Raw genomic sequence first — 15,127 nt, forward strand, 5'->3', positions numbered from 1 at the left:
AGTTCTTTTTGGAAGATCTGTCTCTAGGCAGACAGATAAGGGCAGTTCAGAGAAAGCCTCTCCCTGCATATGCTGTATCCAGGTGTCCACGTGTCTGCAAGTGTGGTAAATCGCTTCAGTTGTATCTGACTCTGTGTAGCCCGCCAGGTTCCTCTGTTCATGGGATTTTTCAGGCACGAATATTGGAGTGTGTTGCCTTGCCCTCCTCCAGGGGATATTCCCAACCTAGGGATCAAACCTGTGTCTCTTGTACCACTAGTGCCATCTGAGAAGCCCCATCCCTTTGTCTCTACAGCTCAAAATAATCAATATACCAAAGTGACACATTTTGGGGAAGCATGTTCTGAACTCCTGCAGCCATATTCTGGAGTGACACAGACTGCTAGACTTCAATAAGTAGAAGTAGACAATTAGTCATAAGGATGAAAAAAAAAGGGAGGGAGGGAATTTGAAGAAATAGAGGCATCATTGGAATAAAGCAGATTCCTAGGTGATGTCAAATACTGTATAGACCATGAAATTCCCCTGGGTTGTTGTGTTTAACTCATTGGTAAGATTTTTGCTCCTGAGTGAAAGTGAAGTCCCTCAGTCATGTCCAACTCTTTGCAACCCCGTGGACTGTAGCCTACCAGGCTCCTCTTTCCATGGGATTCTCCAGGCAAGAATACTGGAGTGGGTTGCCATTTCCTTCTCCAGGGGATCTTCCCAACCCAGGAATCGAACCTGGGTCTCCTGCTTTGCAGGCAGATGCTTTAACCTCTGAGCCACCAGGGAAGCCCTTAGTAGAAGTAGTAGGTTATGACATTTCTGCTAAAGACAGGTGAAAAAGCTAGATAAAACACTAAATAACTTAATGAAAGTCATCAGGTAACTGTGCATGCAGAGAGGATTAGCTTGACTAAAATTCCAGGGAAAGAATGCTTCTCACAAGTGGGCTGAGGATTGCAGACACTTTTCCCCAGATTTCTGATTTTGTTTGTAGGCTGGAACTGAAGTTTGGCAGAGGCAGAACTCCCTCCTGGCAGAAAGAGTTCCCAGAAAATCGTGCATTGGTTGTTCAGGACAGGAGTGAAGATTTGCCAGTCTTCAAACACATGGTGGTTTCCCCTACAAGCTATTTTCTTAAGTGGCTGCAGAGGAGGTTAGAAGCTGAGTTGAAAAGCTTCTCTGAAATATCGTGTAATATTCCACATCTCAAGGGATTTAAGAAACCATCGACCAAGCACGAGGACAAAAATTGCCAAAGACAAGGATCTGAAAATAAAAGCCATGAATTGAAAATCAGAGAGGGAAGGTCAAACTGCCAGTGAGGATCTATCAGATCAGATCAGTCGCTCAGTCGTGTCTGACTCTTTGCGACCCCATGAATTGCAGCACGCCAGGACTCCCTGTCCATCACCAACTCCCAGAGTCCACTCAGACTCACGTCCATCGAGTCAGTGATGCCATCCAGCCATCTCATCCTCTGTCGTCCCCTTCTCCTCCTGCCCCCAATCCCTCCCAGCATCAGAGTCTTTTCCAATGAGTCAACTCTTCGCATGAGGTGGCCAAAGTACTGGAGTTTCAGCTTTAGCATCATTCCTTCCAAAGAAATCCCAGGCCTGATCTCCTTCAGAATGGACTGGTTGGATCTCCTTGCAGTCCAAGGGACTCGCAAGAGTCTTCTCCAACACCACAGTTCAAAAACATCAATTCTTCGGTGCTCAGCTTTCTTACAGTCCAACTCTCACATAGCCACTCACTACTTGTCCACCCAAGATCCCTTACAGCTAGAGGCTTAGACCTTGGACTTTAACTTGCTCCAGGACACAAGAATCCACCAGAGATTTTAGCATTTGCACAGGACTGGAATGAGGAGCCTTGACCTGTAGGGCCAGCTTCTCCCTCACAGCATGTGTAAGTTTTGAATGTAAATGAGACAAAATGCTAGATGATTAATTCTAACATCTCTGAAAAGCAGAAATGAGTCTCCTCCAGTCATTTAGGTCTAAGAAGAAAGACTTGCCAGGCTCTCAAGTGAAAACCTTGCATAAATACACTGCAGTAAATACAACAATCTACAGTGACACTAGGGCTTCCCTGGTGGCTCAGATGGTAAAGAATTCACCTGCAATGATGGAGACCTGGATTCAATTCCTCGGTTGGGAAGATCCCCTGGAGGAGGGCATGGCAATCCAGTCCAGTATTCTTGCCTGCAGAATTCCATGGACAGAGGAGCCTGGCAGGCTACAATCAATGGGGTCACAAAGTCTGACAAATTGAGCGACTAACACTTTCTTTCAAATAGTGTCATAGAACTGGGCATAAAATAGAAGATTTGGTTTAAAAGTTTAGGGGAAAAATCAAGTGGGAGGCTGCAACAATAGTGATTTCCATGATTTTGAAGTAACACTAATATCTTGCTTTAGTAATTTTGATCTGTACCCCCTCTACCAAAACCCCTCTTCTAAGACTTATTGTAAATTATCTACTTGGTATTAGGTATCCATTGAAATTCATGGGGTGGACAATATCCAGAACAAACAGAACAGGGATAGTAGGTAGACAGAGGGGACCTATGAAGGGTTGAAATATGCCATTGTTAGAAGAGTCAGTAGAAAGAGTCTCTTAGTTCTTCAAGGCTGCTCTTTGGTTTGACAGCAGTTTCATAGGAAGTGGCTTATTAGAGATTTTCACATCTGATAAGGAACCAAAATTCTCTGTGGATTTAATGGTTTAAATGGGCCATGATGGCGAGTCAAGTTTATACTATTTTACTGAAAACCACTTACATTAGATTAAATCCTAGGTAGAATATAACCTCTTTGCCCAAAACTTGTTATGAGACACCATTGACTTAACTTTGAAGTATAGCCAGGGCTTTTCAGAAAATAAGCTGCAGTGTATCATGTTATAAGCAACCATGGTACTTTTTGGAAGCCAGATTCCATTTTTCAACTCCTAATTCAAGGGATATAGTTATAATGACCTGTAGTAACCCAGAAATTGGGGATAAATAAATGGCAATGTGTGTCAATGAGTTTTAGACATGGCAATATATGGTGTTTTCAAACTTCTGTGTTATAGCACTTAAGATGGAAGGATTAGCTCTGATAGAAAATATTGGAAGATGGTAAGCCATGGCTGCAGCCATGAAATTAAAAGATGCTTACTCCTTGGAAGAAAAGTTATCACCAACCTAGATAGCATATTGAAAAGCAGAGACATTACTTTGCCAACAAAGTTCCGTCTAGTCAAGGCTATGGTTTTTCCAGTGGTCATGTATGGATGTGAAAGTTGGACTGTAAAGAAAGCTGAGCGCTGAAGAATTGATGCGTTTGAACTGTGGTGTTGGAGAAGACTCTTGCGAGTCCCTTGGACTGCAAGGAGATCCAACCAGTCCATTCTGAAGGAGATCAGGCCTGGGATTTCTTTGGAAGGAATGATGCTAAAGCTGAAACTCCAGTACTTTGGCCACCTCATGCGAAGAGTTGACTCATTGGAAAAGACTCTGATGCTGGGAGGGATTGGGGGCAGGAGCAGAAGGGGACGACAGAGGATGAGATGGCTGGATGGTGTCACTGACTCGATGGACGTGAGTCTGAGTGAACTCTGGGAGTTGGTGATGGACAGGGAGGCCTGGCGTGCTGCGATTCATGGGGTTGCAAAGAGTCGAACATGACTGAGGGACTGAACTGAACTGAACTGAAGCCATGGCTTCTGTCTCAAAGTTTGGAAAGATTTCTCTCCATCAATTTGGAAAGGCTGAGCATGTAGATACTTAACGAGTTTGTCAGTCAGAGGATTCTGAGGTCTTCCCAGAACCATAACCAGAAGACTAGGGCACTTTACTCTATCCCTAAGTCAGAGAAACTAAGAAGAGTGGTTTTAATCATCACAGACAGAGATGATGCCCAAGTGCTCCTGCCACTGGGAGACTCTTAAGAATAGATTTTCTTAGAGTCGGAGGAGGACAACTTGCACCTTCTCCTCCTCTTTTCAAAGCAAAAATGGAAAATATATCACACACTTGCTGTGAGCCCAAAGCTGAGAGATTCCTATGCTGCTGTTGCTGTGAGGAAACAGAGGGCAGAGTGGGGCTGAAAATCCCATCTCCCTAGAATCACATCCATCAGTCCTTTTAATCCAAGCCTCATCTGCCTCCCTCCTTTACACAGAGCTAGACTGGCACTCTCTTCAATTCCAAATTACAGCTTCTATATATGCTTATATTGTAATAAAAGTGTATGAGGTTGCAAAAGGTTACAGAAATAAAACCATAAAAATTATACTTTTGTCTAAAGGAAGGAGAAAATTTATTACAATAGTAATATTTAAGAATGTGTATGTTAAAAAATATAGGCCTTCCCTGGTGGCTCAGAGGTTAAAGCGTCTGCCTGCAATACAGGAGACTCGGGTTCGATCCCTGGGTTGGGAAGATCCCCTGGAGAAGGAAATGGCAACCCACTCCAGTATTCTTGCCTGGAGAATCCAATGGAGAGAGGAGCCTGGTAGGCTATAGTCCACAGGGTCACAAAGAGCTGGACACAGAAAACTGCATTGTCCAGTTTTACTGAAGAGAAGAGAAAAAAATTATTCTTAGGACAAAATTGGATAAACTGAAATTAGGATAACTAGTGAGTGGTGACGGAATCTATTCCAAAATTTATCACACTTTCTAACTCTGTGTTTCTTTATTCTACATTTTATCTTGAATTTATTTATTAAAGAACTGTTATCTCATATTAACTAACCACAATTAATTAGTAACTTGTGTAAGTTCAAATTAATTGTCATAAATATGGATATACTCTTACTTTAATAAAGATGGGAGTGGGATTAAATTGTAAACCATGTTTTTGTTTAGTAAATATAATTACATGGGATTATATTGATTATCCATACTTGAGTTATTTCCTGTGTTGATTTCATTATTTAGATTAATAAATGAAAACTAGACACCAATGTACACATGATTCAAATACCTCAAGAACTTGATTCCTGGAAGGAAATAATCTTGATAATTGTCTCTTTATAAATTCAAGTTTTTGACAGCAAATATCACACAAGATGATATAAAACTTTAAAGTCATTTTATTGTTTGCTAAATTAAAATTAATGATCTTATACTTAACATATTTGAAGAGACATACTTGTATTATTATTTTTCTTAAAACAGATGTCTCTGTATCAAAGAATAGCATATTTATAGTTTTATATAAACTACCACCTCTTTGTCTCTAAATATGAAAATAATTAATAATATTTATAGTGATCCTATATAAATTCTTATTTAATATTCATAACAATGTTGAGAAAGAGGTGATGTACCCATTTCACACCTTTCAAAAAAATTGTTTGAGAGGTTAATTAACTTGCCCTTGGTGAAGCAGATGGTAAACAGCTGAGATTTAAACCCAGCTCCCAATAGACCTGATCATGGTAAGGATGGGAGGCTGTCTCCCTGGCTTAGATAGTTATTATTCAAAGGATGAGAAATATTTGTTTTTAATGTCTTCAGAGTATTTTTTAAAACCGTAGGACATGCACATTTTGGAATCAAATAAATAATATATTTGAAGCCTTACTTTAAATAAAATGCTTATATAAACAATGTAGACATTTCAAAAATTCTCATAAAAAGGTCATTAAAAAACCTCATAAAAAGATCATTTCAAATCCATTCTATTTGTTGTCCCAATATTAATTATTATGGAAATAGCTCAAAGGAGAAGCCAATCCATTCCTATCGGCAATTTGTGATGGATTTTTTTAACACTGTGCATAGGGCAGTAAGGGTACTGGTTTGGATAATGACTTTGCTTCCTATCAAGATGTAAAGGAAATTGTCAGGAAACTAGTCCTTGGAGTTCAAAGTGACAGTCAGATAGTGAGAAGAGTGGAAGGATCAGGGGAGCAGAGGGAATTATCGTGGAGGTTAGTGGTGCACTGGGATGCTGACGGGACATGAAGAAAAGGGGAAAGAATGAAGGAGGAGAAACTTTTAAGTCTCTGGTATCTTAAGGCTAGAAGCAGTTATATCTGAAGGCCACATAAAAATGCCTGTTCTTATCACATTTACTGGGATTTTCAAATCCAAAATAACTCAAAGCACCTTTACTGTGGAGCAGAGTTCTAGACCTGGATGCCCCACAGTGTTATCTGGGAAGTAAATGCTAAAAAAATAACACAGGGAGCCCAGCCTGGCATTCTGTCAGGATCTGGCAGGTAGGATGAGGGAGGGGAGGGAAGATGGAGGGAAGGGATACATATAAAAATATAAATTATGACTGATTCATGTTGTTGTATGGCAGAAGCAAACACACCATTGTAAAAGCAACTTTCCACCAATTTAAAAATAAATATGATTAATAAAAATGCTAATGCCTACATTCCATTCCTCTATGTTATGATTCAGTCCAATTTGGGACAGGGAGAGGATCCCCTTCCTGACTGGAATTAGTAGCCAGTTCCACAGAGTACTTGCATATTTAATATCTAAACACGTTAGGTTTAAATTAATTACATTTGCTAAGTCTGGCAAACAGTGTTAACAACAGCCTTTTCCCCTTTCTCTGCTTTGCCAACAGGAACTCTGATTTGTTTTGTGGGGATCATGTTCCGTGAGAAATTAGAATCAGTCAGTGACTCCTGATTACAATTATGTAATCAATTATGGTAATCCCATTCCCTTTTACAAGTGATTGGTTTACCATGTGCACTTTACTAATTTCTGACCAGTAGGATATAAGGGAGGGCGGGGCATAATCTAGGTTTCTGAAGTTTTTGTCCAGGATGGAAAGCTGGGATCTGTAGGGTTTCTTTTTCCCCTCTCTTGGTTGCTGTCTTAGGAGTTTTCTGATGCTTGGAGCTGGTGATATTTGAAAGTGCTGTCACCATCTTAAAATTTTAGAAGAGGATGTGGCCAAGACAGTGAAGGCACAAAGAAGAAATATGCAGAGAGCCATGGTCCTTGAGGGTGTTGCCAGGCTGAGAATCCGTCCTGCTTCTGCCCGTCTCTAAAGGTATCTTGAGGGGTCACTAGTATTTTCACTGTTCAAGTCACTTTTGCCCAGGCAGTTTTATTGTCTCTGATACATTGATTTACATTTTCCCTTCTAGCAAAATAATTTTTACTTAATCTTGTTCAGAAGTTTGAAGCTACAGGATACTGCTCCTATTTATTTTTATTTCAGCTGCAGCATCACCTCACAGACATTTCCCCCAAGGGTTTCCAACACCTCCAAGTGATGGTTTTAGCACAAGTTACTTGTATTACCTTCAACATGACTAGATTAAAAAAAAAAATAATAAGAATCCTGGAGTTTTCCATATGTGCTGATTAAAATGAGCAGCAGACCAAGGTGAGTTTATTAAAAACAGCTAGCATTGGAACAAGGAAGATTCAAAAGGCCACCAGTAGGGAGCACCGCAAAATTAAAATTACAGCTTAACCAAGCTGTGCTGTCAAAATCCAGTGAGCTCTGCCTCTTAACTCCGGTGTGGAAACATGAGGAGGCTGAGGTGAAAAATATTATTTCAGGGTCTGGAGACCAAAAGGCAAAGCAGTTCCTAGCTAGAGGAAATTAGCTGAGTTCAGTGGGGCCTGTATGCAAGACTCTGGAGGTGGCAAGAGAAGAGAGAGCTGATTAAGAAGATCCATCATACCGTGCTCTCAGAGCACGGACTTGGGGAGGAACACATGCATACAATCACTAAAACCCAAAGCAGAAGTGTAGCCAACTCTTAAGTGGTTCTGGCATCGAGAAGCTGGAGACCATCTCAGAGATAATTCATTTCAAGGGTTTAGCTGCATTCCCTACTAGAGAAAATATGAGCGAACAAACAGGAATATGGAGAAGCTTAAATGTAACAATATGTAAAATGCTTAGCATACTTCCTAACCCATAATAAATATGCAGTAAATGTTACGTATTTTAAGTGAAAAAAAATCATTAAAAATATGCATATTTCTCTAGAGTTATATATTAAGAAGGGGGCTTCCCAGGTGGCTCAGTGGTAAAGAATTCACGTGCTAAGGCAGGAGAGGTAAGAGACGCAGGTTTGATTCCTAGGTCATGAAGATCCCCTGGAGGAGGAAATGGCAACCCACTACAGTACTCTTGCCTGGAGAATCCCATGGGCAGAAGCGCTTAGCAGGCTACAGTCCATGGGGTTGCAAAGAGTCGGACACAACTGAGTGACTGAGTCCGCATACATATGTATGAAGAAGGATAGCTATTTGGGTATCAGAAGTGACAAATAATTAATACTTTGGTATTTTTAAAAGTGATGAAACAAGCTATGATTTGGCAATATTGCTTAGTTCAGTAAAAGAAAAAATACTTAACCAGAAATAAAACGAACAATAAGGTTGTTCAGAAAATACTTGTAAACTTTTGTGTACTTACAATGCAGGGAATTATAATGCTTATAAAATATTTTTACCTGCATCAGAATATGACTAATTTTTCTTTTAGAGCAAACTATTTTACAGACACTAGTCTTAAATCAGGCATGGATCTTGCTCCCCAGGTGACTTTTTGCAATACCTAGAGACAGCCTCCCTATGGCCCTGGCAGAGAGTTTGTTGTTCAGTTGCTAAGTCCTGTCTGACTCTGTAACTCCATGGACTGCAGCACGCCAGGCTTTTCTCTCCTTCACCACCTCTCAGAGGATGCTCAAACTCATGTCGATTGAGTCAGTGATGCCATCTCCTCTGCTGCCCTCTTCTTTGCCTTCTTCAGCAGAGAATTATCTGGCTTCAAATATCAATAGTGCCAAATTTGAGACTCTCATCTTAAAGTGGTTGTTTGTTTCTATTTAGTTTTTCAAATATTGAAGTATTGTTGATTTACAGTATTAGTTTCAGGTGCACAATATGATGATTCAATATTTTTATAGACCGGGGCTTCCTAGGTGGCTCAGTCAGAGAAGGCAATGGCAACCCACTCCAGTGTTGCCTGGAGAATCCCAGGGACAGCGGGGCCTGGTGGGCTGCCGTCTATGGGGTCGCACAGAATCGGACATGGCTGAAGCAACTTAGCAGCAGCAGCAGCAGCAGGTGGCTCAGTGGTAAAGAAAGCTTCTGCCAATGCAGTAAAACGTAGGTTTGATCCCTGGGTCAGGAAGACCCCCTGGAATTTCAGTTCAGTTCAGTCGCTTAGTTGTGTCCGACTCTTTTCGACCCCATGAATTGCAGCATGCCAGGCTTCCTGTCCATCACCAACTCCCAGAGTTCACTCAAACTCAAGTCCATCAAGTTGGTGATGCCATCCAGCCATCTCATCCTCTGTCGTCCCCTTCTGCTCCTGCCCCCAATCCCTCCCAGCATCAGAGTCTTTTCCAATGAGTCAACTCTTCTCATGAGGTGGCCAAAGTATTGGAGTTTCAGCTTTAGCATCATTCCTTCCAAAGAACACCCAGGACTGATCTCCTTTAGAATGGACTGGTTGGATCTCCTTGCAGTCCAAGGGACTCTGAAGAGTCTTCTCCAACACCACAGTTCAAAAGCATCAATTTCTCAGCACTTAGCCTTCTTTATGGTCCAAGTCTCACATCCATACATGACCACTGGAAAAACCATAGCTTAAACTAGATGGACCTTTGTTGGCAAAGTAATGTCTCTGCTCTTTAATATGCTATCTAAGTTGGTCATAACTTTTCTTCCAAGGAGTAAGCATCTTTTAATTTCCTGGCTGCAGTCACCATCTACAGTGATTTTGGAGCCCAAAAAATAAAGTCTGACACTGTTTCCACTATTTCCCCATCTATTTCCCATGACGTGATGGGACCAGATGCCATGATCTTCGTTTTTTGAATGTTGAGCTTTAAGCCAACTTTTCCACTCTCCACTTTTACTTTCATCAAGAGGCTCTTTAGTTCCTCTTCACTTTCTGCCATAAGGGTGGTGTCATCTGCATATCTGAGGTTATTGATATTTCTCCTGGCAATCTTGTTTCTAGCTCGTGCTTCTTCCAGCCCAGCATTTCTCATGATGTACTCTGCATAGAAGTTAAATAAGCAGGGTCACAATATACAGCCTTGATGTACTCCTTTTCCTATTTGGAAGCAGTCCGTTGTTCCCTGTCCAGTTCTAACCGTTGCTTCCTGACCTGCATATAGGTTTCTCAAGAGGCAGGTCAGGTGGTCTGGTATTCCCATCTCTTGAAGAATCTTGCACGGTTTATTGTGATTCACATAGTCAAAGGCTTTGGCATAGTCAATTAGCAGAAATAGATGTTTTTCTGGAACTCTCTTCCTTTTGCCATGACCCAGTGGATGTTGGCAATTTGATCTTTGGTTCCTCTGCCTTTTTAAAACCAGCTTGAACATCTGGAAGCTCACGGTTCACGTATTGCTGAAGCCTGGCTTGAAGAATTTTGAGCATTACTTTACTAGCGTGTGAGCTGAGTGCAAATGTGCAGTAGTTTGAGCATTCTTTGGCATTGCCTTTCTTTGGGCTTGGAATGAAAACTGACCTTTTCCAGTCCTGTGGCCTCTGCTGAGTTTTCCAAATTTGCTGGCATATTGAGTGCAGCACTTTCACGACATCATCTTCCAGGATTTGAAATAGGTCAACTGGGATTCCATCACCTCCACTAGCTTTGTTCGTAGTGATGCTTTTAAGGCCCACTTGACTTCACATTCCAGGATGTCTGGCTCTAGGTGAGTGATCATACCATCGTGATTATCTAGGTTGTGAAGCTCTTTTTCATACAGTTCTTCTGTGTATTATTGCCATGTCTTCTTAATATCTTCTGCTTCTGTTAGGTCCATACCATTTCTGTCCTTTATCGAGCCCATCTTTTCATGAAATGTTCCCTTGGTATCTCTAATTTTCTTGAAGAGATCTCTAGTCTTTCCCATTTTGTTGTTTTCCTCTATTTCTTTGCATTGATCGCTGAGGAAGGCTATGGTAAAGCCCCAATAAAAATATTGTCTAAAGTGGTGGTGATGATATTTTTTATATTGTAGCATATTAAAAGCAGTTGTTCCTATTTCATTGCATATGTTTTTATAGACTTCAGGATTCCTGATGAGATAGAAATACAGTAATGAATATTCCAGAATCTAGCCACTGTAAGTTTTCAGTCGTGTTTGGCTCTGTAACCCCAATGGACTGTAGCCCACCAGGCTCCTCTGTCCCTGGAATTCTCAAGGCAAGAATACTGGAGTGGGTTGCCATTCTCTTCTCCTTGGGATCTTTCCAAACCACGGATTGAACCAGAAATCTGCATTGCAGGCATATTCTTTACCAGCTGAACCACCAGGAAATAATATCATGAAAGATTACGTAATGAAATAATGTAATGAAAGATTCTGTGATAACTCTTTAGATCTTACATGTTGACTACAATTATCACTCTGAAGGAAAGCAGGTATTTTCTTTATTAACTGTATCTTCTAACTCAAGCAAAATTAATCACTAGAAGAAATACAAACTTGACCTTTTTCTTTTTTTCTTTAAATTCACATTTGTAAAGTATGTTTCACATAGTACAATAGGGTAAGAGAGAGACTACACTTCACTGTGAGATATAGTGTTAATAATTCAAGCTGCTTGTATTCCAGGAAGGGGACGCCCACCCCTGAACTGCTCTGCAGTCTCTTCTGGAACTACAGCAAAGATTTACAGGACTAGAGCTGGTGATCCCACAGCCTCTTAGAGAGCCCATGTTTTTCACTGGCTCCATGGATCTGAGGGAAATTGAATGCAACAATAGAAGGTGCAGAAGTTCCTTTCTCCCTTTATCAGCCAAGATTGCAAACCATGAAAAGCCACAGAAGCTGAGCCATGAGGGCATTCTTAGATGCCTGCAGGTTTGGCTATCCACTAAACTCACTGAATTCTCTGTCCCTGGAAGTATTCCTATACATATAATAGTATGAAGGGATGTCTTAGAAGGGAATCAAGCATTGCATGAATGACAAGAAAATCTCTAGCATTTTTTCCATGCCTGACATTTTAAATCAACAGTTTATGCTACTTTCAATATTATATAAGAAAAGAAAATATCACTTGTAAAAATGTATAGGGATACAGGGGGTAAAAAAAGTACCTAAGCTTTTAATTTTATAAAATTAGTAGTTAATGTTAATTTACATAATTATAAGAATTATAATTTTTATGATTTTCATGGAGTATTCATAGTAAGGAAAACTAAGCTTGTCACTTTTTTAATATTACTTTCTCACTATTGTTTTGAGGTTACCTGCTTGTGGTAAGCAGGATAATGATCTGCAAAAGAGTTTAGTGTCCTAATCTTTGGAACCTGTAGTACATGCAAAGGGGAACTAAGGCAGCAGATGAAGTGGTAAGCCCGAGATGAAGAGATTATCCTGCGTTATCTGGGCCACACCGCATAGTCACAAGGGTCCTTAGGTATGAAAAGGAAGGCAAGAGAGTGATGCAGTGTGAGACTCAACCAACCAACAGTGCTTTGAGGATGAAATAAGGCACCATCTGATAGAGGAATGTGAGCAGCCTCTAGAGATTGGAAAATCAAGAAAACAAATCTCCCCTAAAGCCTTCAGAAAGGAATGCAGGGTTGCCAATACTTTTTTTTTTAGCTCCTTAAGACCAAACTGCCAACTTTTGACTTAGAAGTGTAAGAGAATTGATTTGTGTTAAGCCGCGTCTTTTGTGTTGCTTTGTAATGGCAGAAATAGGAATCTAATACAAAAAAAAACAACTGTTGTATTTTTCTGGGTGTCATTTTGGTGGGAGGTAAAATAAAACTCAAGCTACCACAGGTGAAACCTCAGAAAGATGTTTTCTTGGGCCTGAGGGATGACTGGAATCATGGATTCAAACACCATAATGGAGTTTCTTTGTTCGTCTGAATGCTTACTGCTGTCTGTCGGCCTATCTCGGGGAGCAACCTTCTCCATACCTATAAATGTGGCTACAGGCAGATGCCAGGCATCAATAGCTTCAACTCCAGAATTCCCAACTGGAGATAAGAAAATCCAGATAAGAACCCAAATAGCCCATATGCTCCCTTGTTCAATTCACTAGCATGGTAATGTGAGCATTTTTTAAGGCCTTCAGTAGAAGAATAAAGATAGAATGGGTTAGTTCCTAAATGTTTATTATAACAACGGGAAATGTTATAACAGAAGAAATGGTGCAGGCAGTAAAATTAGAATCTCCAACAGAGTTTCATGAATCTTCTATAAACTGAATGAAAACCAGATCAATACTGCTATCCAAATTGTAGCAACAGTAGAAAGAAACAAGTGATTATATAAACCACTAGAAACAAGAAAAAAAAATCATATATATACTAGTTACAGACATTCTAATTGTCTTCAAAAATTGATTTAAGTGTTGGAGGAAATGGAGGTAATTGGAAAGCCAACTTTTAATTTTGAGCTTTAGGCTATTATGGGTTTTGTGTTTTGGAGTGCTGCCTGTAATGAGTAGCTGGCTTTTTGGAAACATTAGGTTACCTAGGTTTAGTGCCATCTGATACAGGAATGATTGCAGAACAGCAAATGAAATTTAGAGAGCTAATGTGCTTCATTCCACTTATTTACCAAAATGAATTTCACTAGATTTGTATTTGTAACCTTCAGTTTTATCTTTATTTTTTATTCTGTGAACCTTTCATGATTGGGGTCTTCTAAGAATAATAGACTTGTGCATTTGAAAGCTTTGTTTTTCCAAGACCTTATTTTGAAGTGATAATCCCCCCACTTGGCAGCTGTTCTACTTTATCTGTCAAATAGCCCCTAGGGTGCTATGCATTTTCAGTGTTTGAAGGTTTATCTTGAAGATAGGTACAGGAAGACAATCTTTCCTAGTAGATTTTTAAGGTTTCTTTTTAAGTTTATTTAGCAGTTCATTCTGAACTTACATCACCTTGAAACACAAAATGAATTACAAAAATTCCCTGTCCTGACAGTGAATATTTACATAAAACTTTCTATAGAATAACTAGTTTATTAACAGCATCATAAAAATATGATAAAATGCAGTTTCTTCTGAAAAATTCTGAAAAAGCTTACTACTCTAGATATTAAAAAGCTCTTTATAAATTTCAAATGTATTTACATAGGATTATCCTGTAAAAGCAAATATCATGTCTCAGCAGTTTATCACCAATTAATATATATTCATCCCGTTCATTTTAAGAAATATATTTCTTATTTATAATACTTTATTTAAATTTTGATTTATAAGTTTAAATTAGCCCTCATAAATCCATGAAATAGTTTTTACATAATATTTAACTTTTATGTTGTAAAATTAATAATTCATAAGTTTTAAAAATTAAAACAATATCAACTTGAAAAACAGCATATTCCATAATAATCAACACCAATTTAATAACATAATCACACTATGGAGAACCTTAATATATCTGGGGGTCTTTTTAAAAGACAGTGTATGTTTTAATCTCAATGTTTATTTCAAATTTAAATCCTAGAGCATTTTGATAAATTTAAGTGCTAAACTGATACCTCTGTATAAGAACAAATGGAGAGTGTGTGAACTTTCTTTGCTTTGTTAACATTGTGAAGGAATGTATGTTTTCTGTAGAAGCATATTTAGTGCTGTTTTTATGGACATACAGAATCACTGGTGGCTCAGACAGTTAAGAATCTGACTGCAATGCAGGAGACCTGGCTTTGATCCCTGGGTTGGGAAGATCCTCTGGAGAAGGAAATGGCAACCTACTCCAGTATTCTTGCCTGTAGAATTCCATGGACAGAGGAGCCTGGCGGGCTACAGTCCATGGGGTCGCAAAGAGTCAGACATGACTGAGCAACTAACAGTTATGGACATAACGAAACAATTGGCTCAGAATCAAAGCCTCTCTTTCATAAATATATCAGTTTGGTACACTATCCATTAAGTCATCAGCATCATGCTTTGAATTACAGGAATTGTGGATGTTGCCAACTGAACAATGGGTCCTCAGGAATAAAATAGTGTACTGAAGTAAAAAGACACTTACTCCTTGGAAGGAAAGTTATGACCAACCTAGACAGCATATTAAAAAGCAGAGACATTACTTTGCCAGCAAAGGTGCATCTCATCAAGGCTATGGTTTTTCCAGTAGTCATGTATGAATGTGACAGACTGTAAAGAAAGCTGAGCGCCGAAGAAAAGATGCTTTTGAACTGTGGTGTTGGAGAA

At 39.6% G+C, this 15,127-nt stretch overlaps 1 non-coding gene across 1 annotated transcript; it reads right to left on the reverse strand.

The window, feature by feature from the left end:
- Window positions 1-702: 702 nt before the first annotated feature.
- On the reverse strand, window positions 703-774 carry TRNAC-GCA (transfer RNA cysteine (anticodon GCA)). Its single transcript has one exon. It is a non-coding gene; the product is annotated as a tRNA-Cys (tRNA).
- Between the last annotated feature and the right edge of the window lie 14,353 nt (window positions 775-15,127).

This window comes from Bos indicus, chromosome 12 (assembly GCF_029378745.1).
Source record: "Bos indicus isolate NIAB-ARS_2022 breed Sahiwal x Tharparkar chromosome 12, NIAB-ARS_B.indTharparkar_mat_pri_1.0, whole genome shotgun sequence".
Classification (NCBI taxonomy): Eukaryota; Metazoa; Chordata; class Mammalia; order Artiodactyla; family Bovidae; genus Bos; species Bos indicus.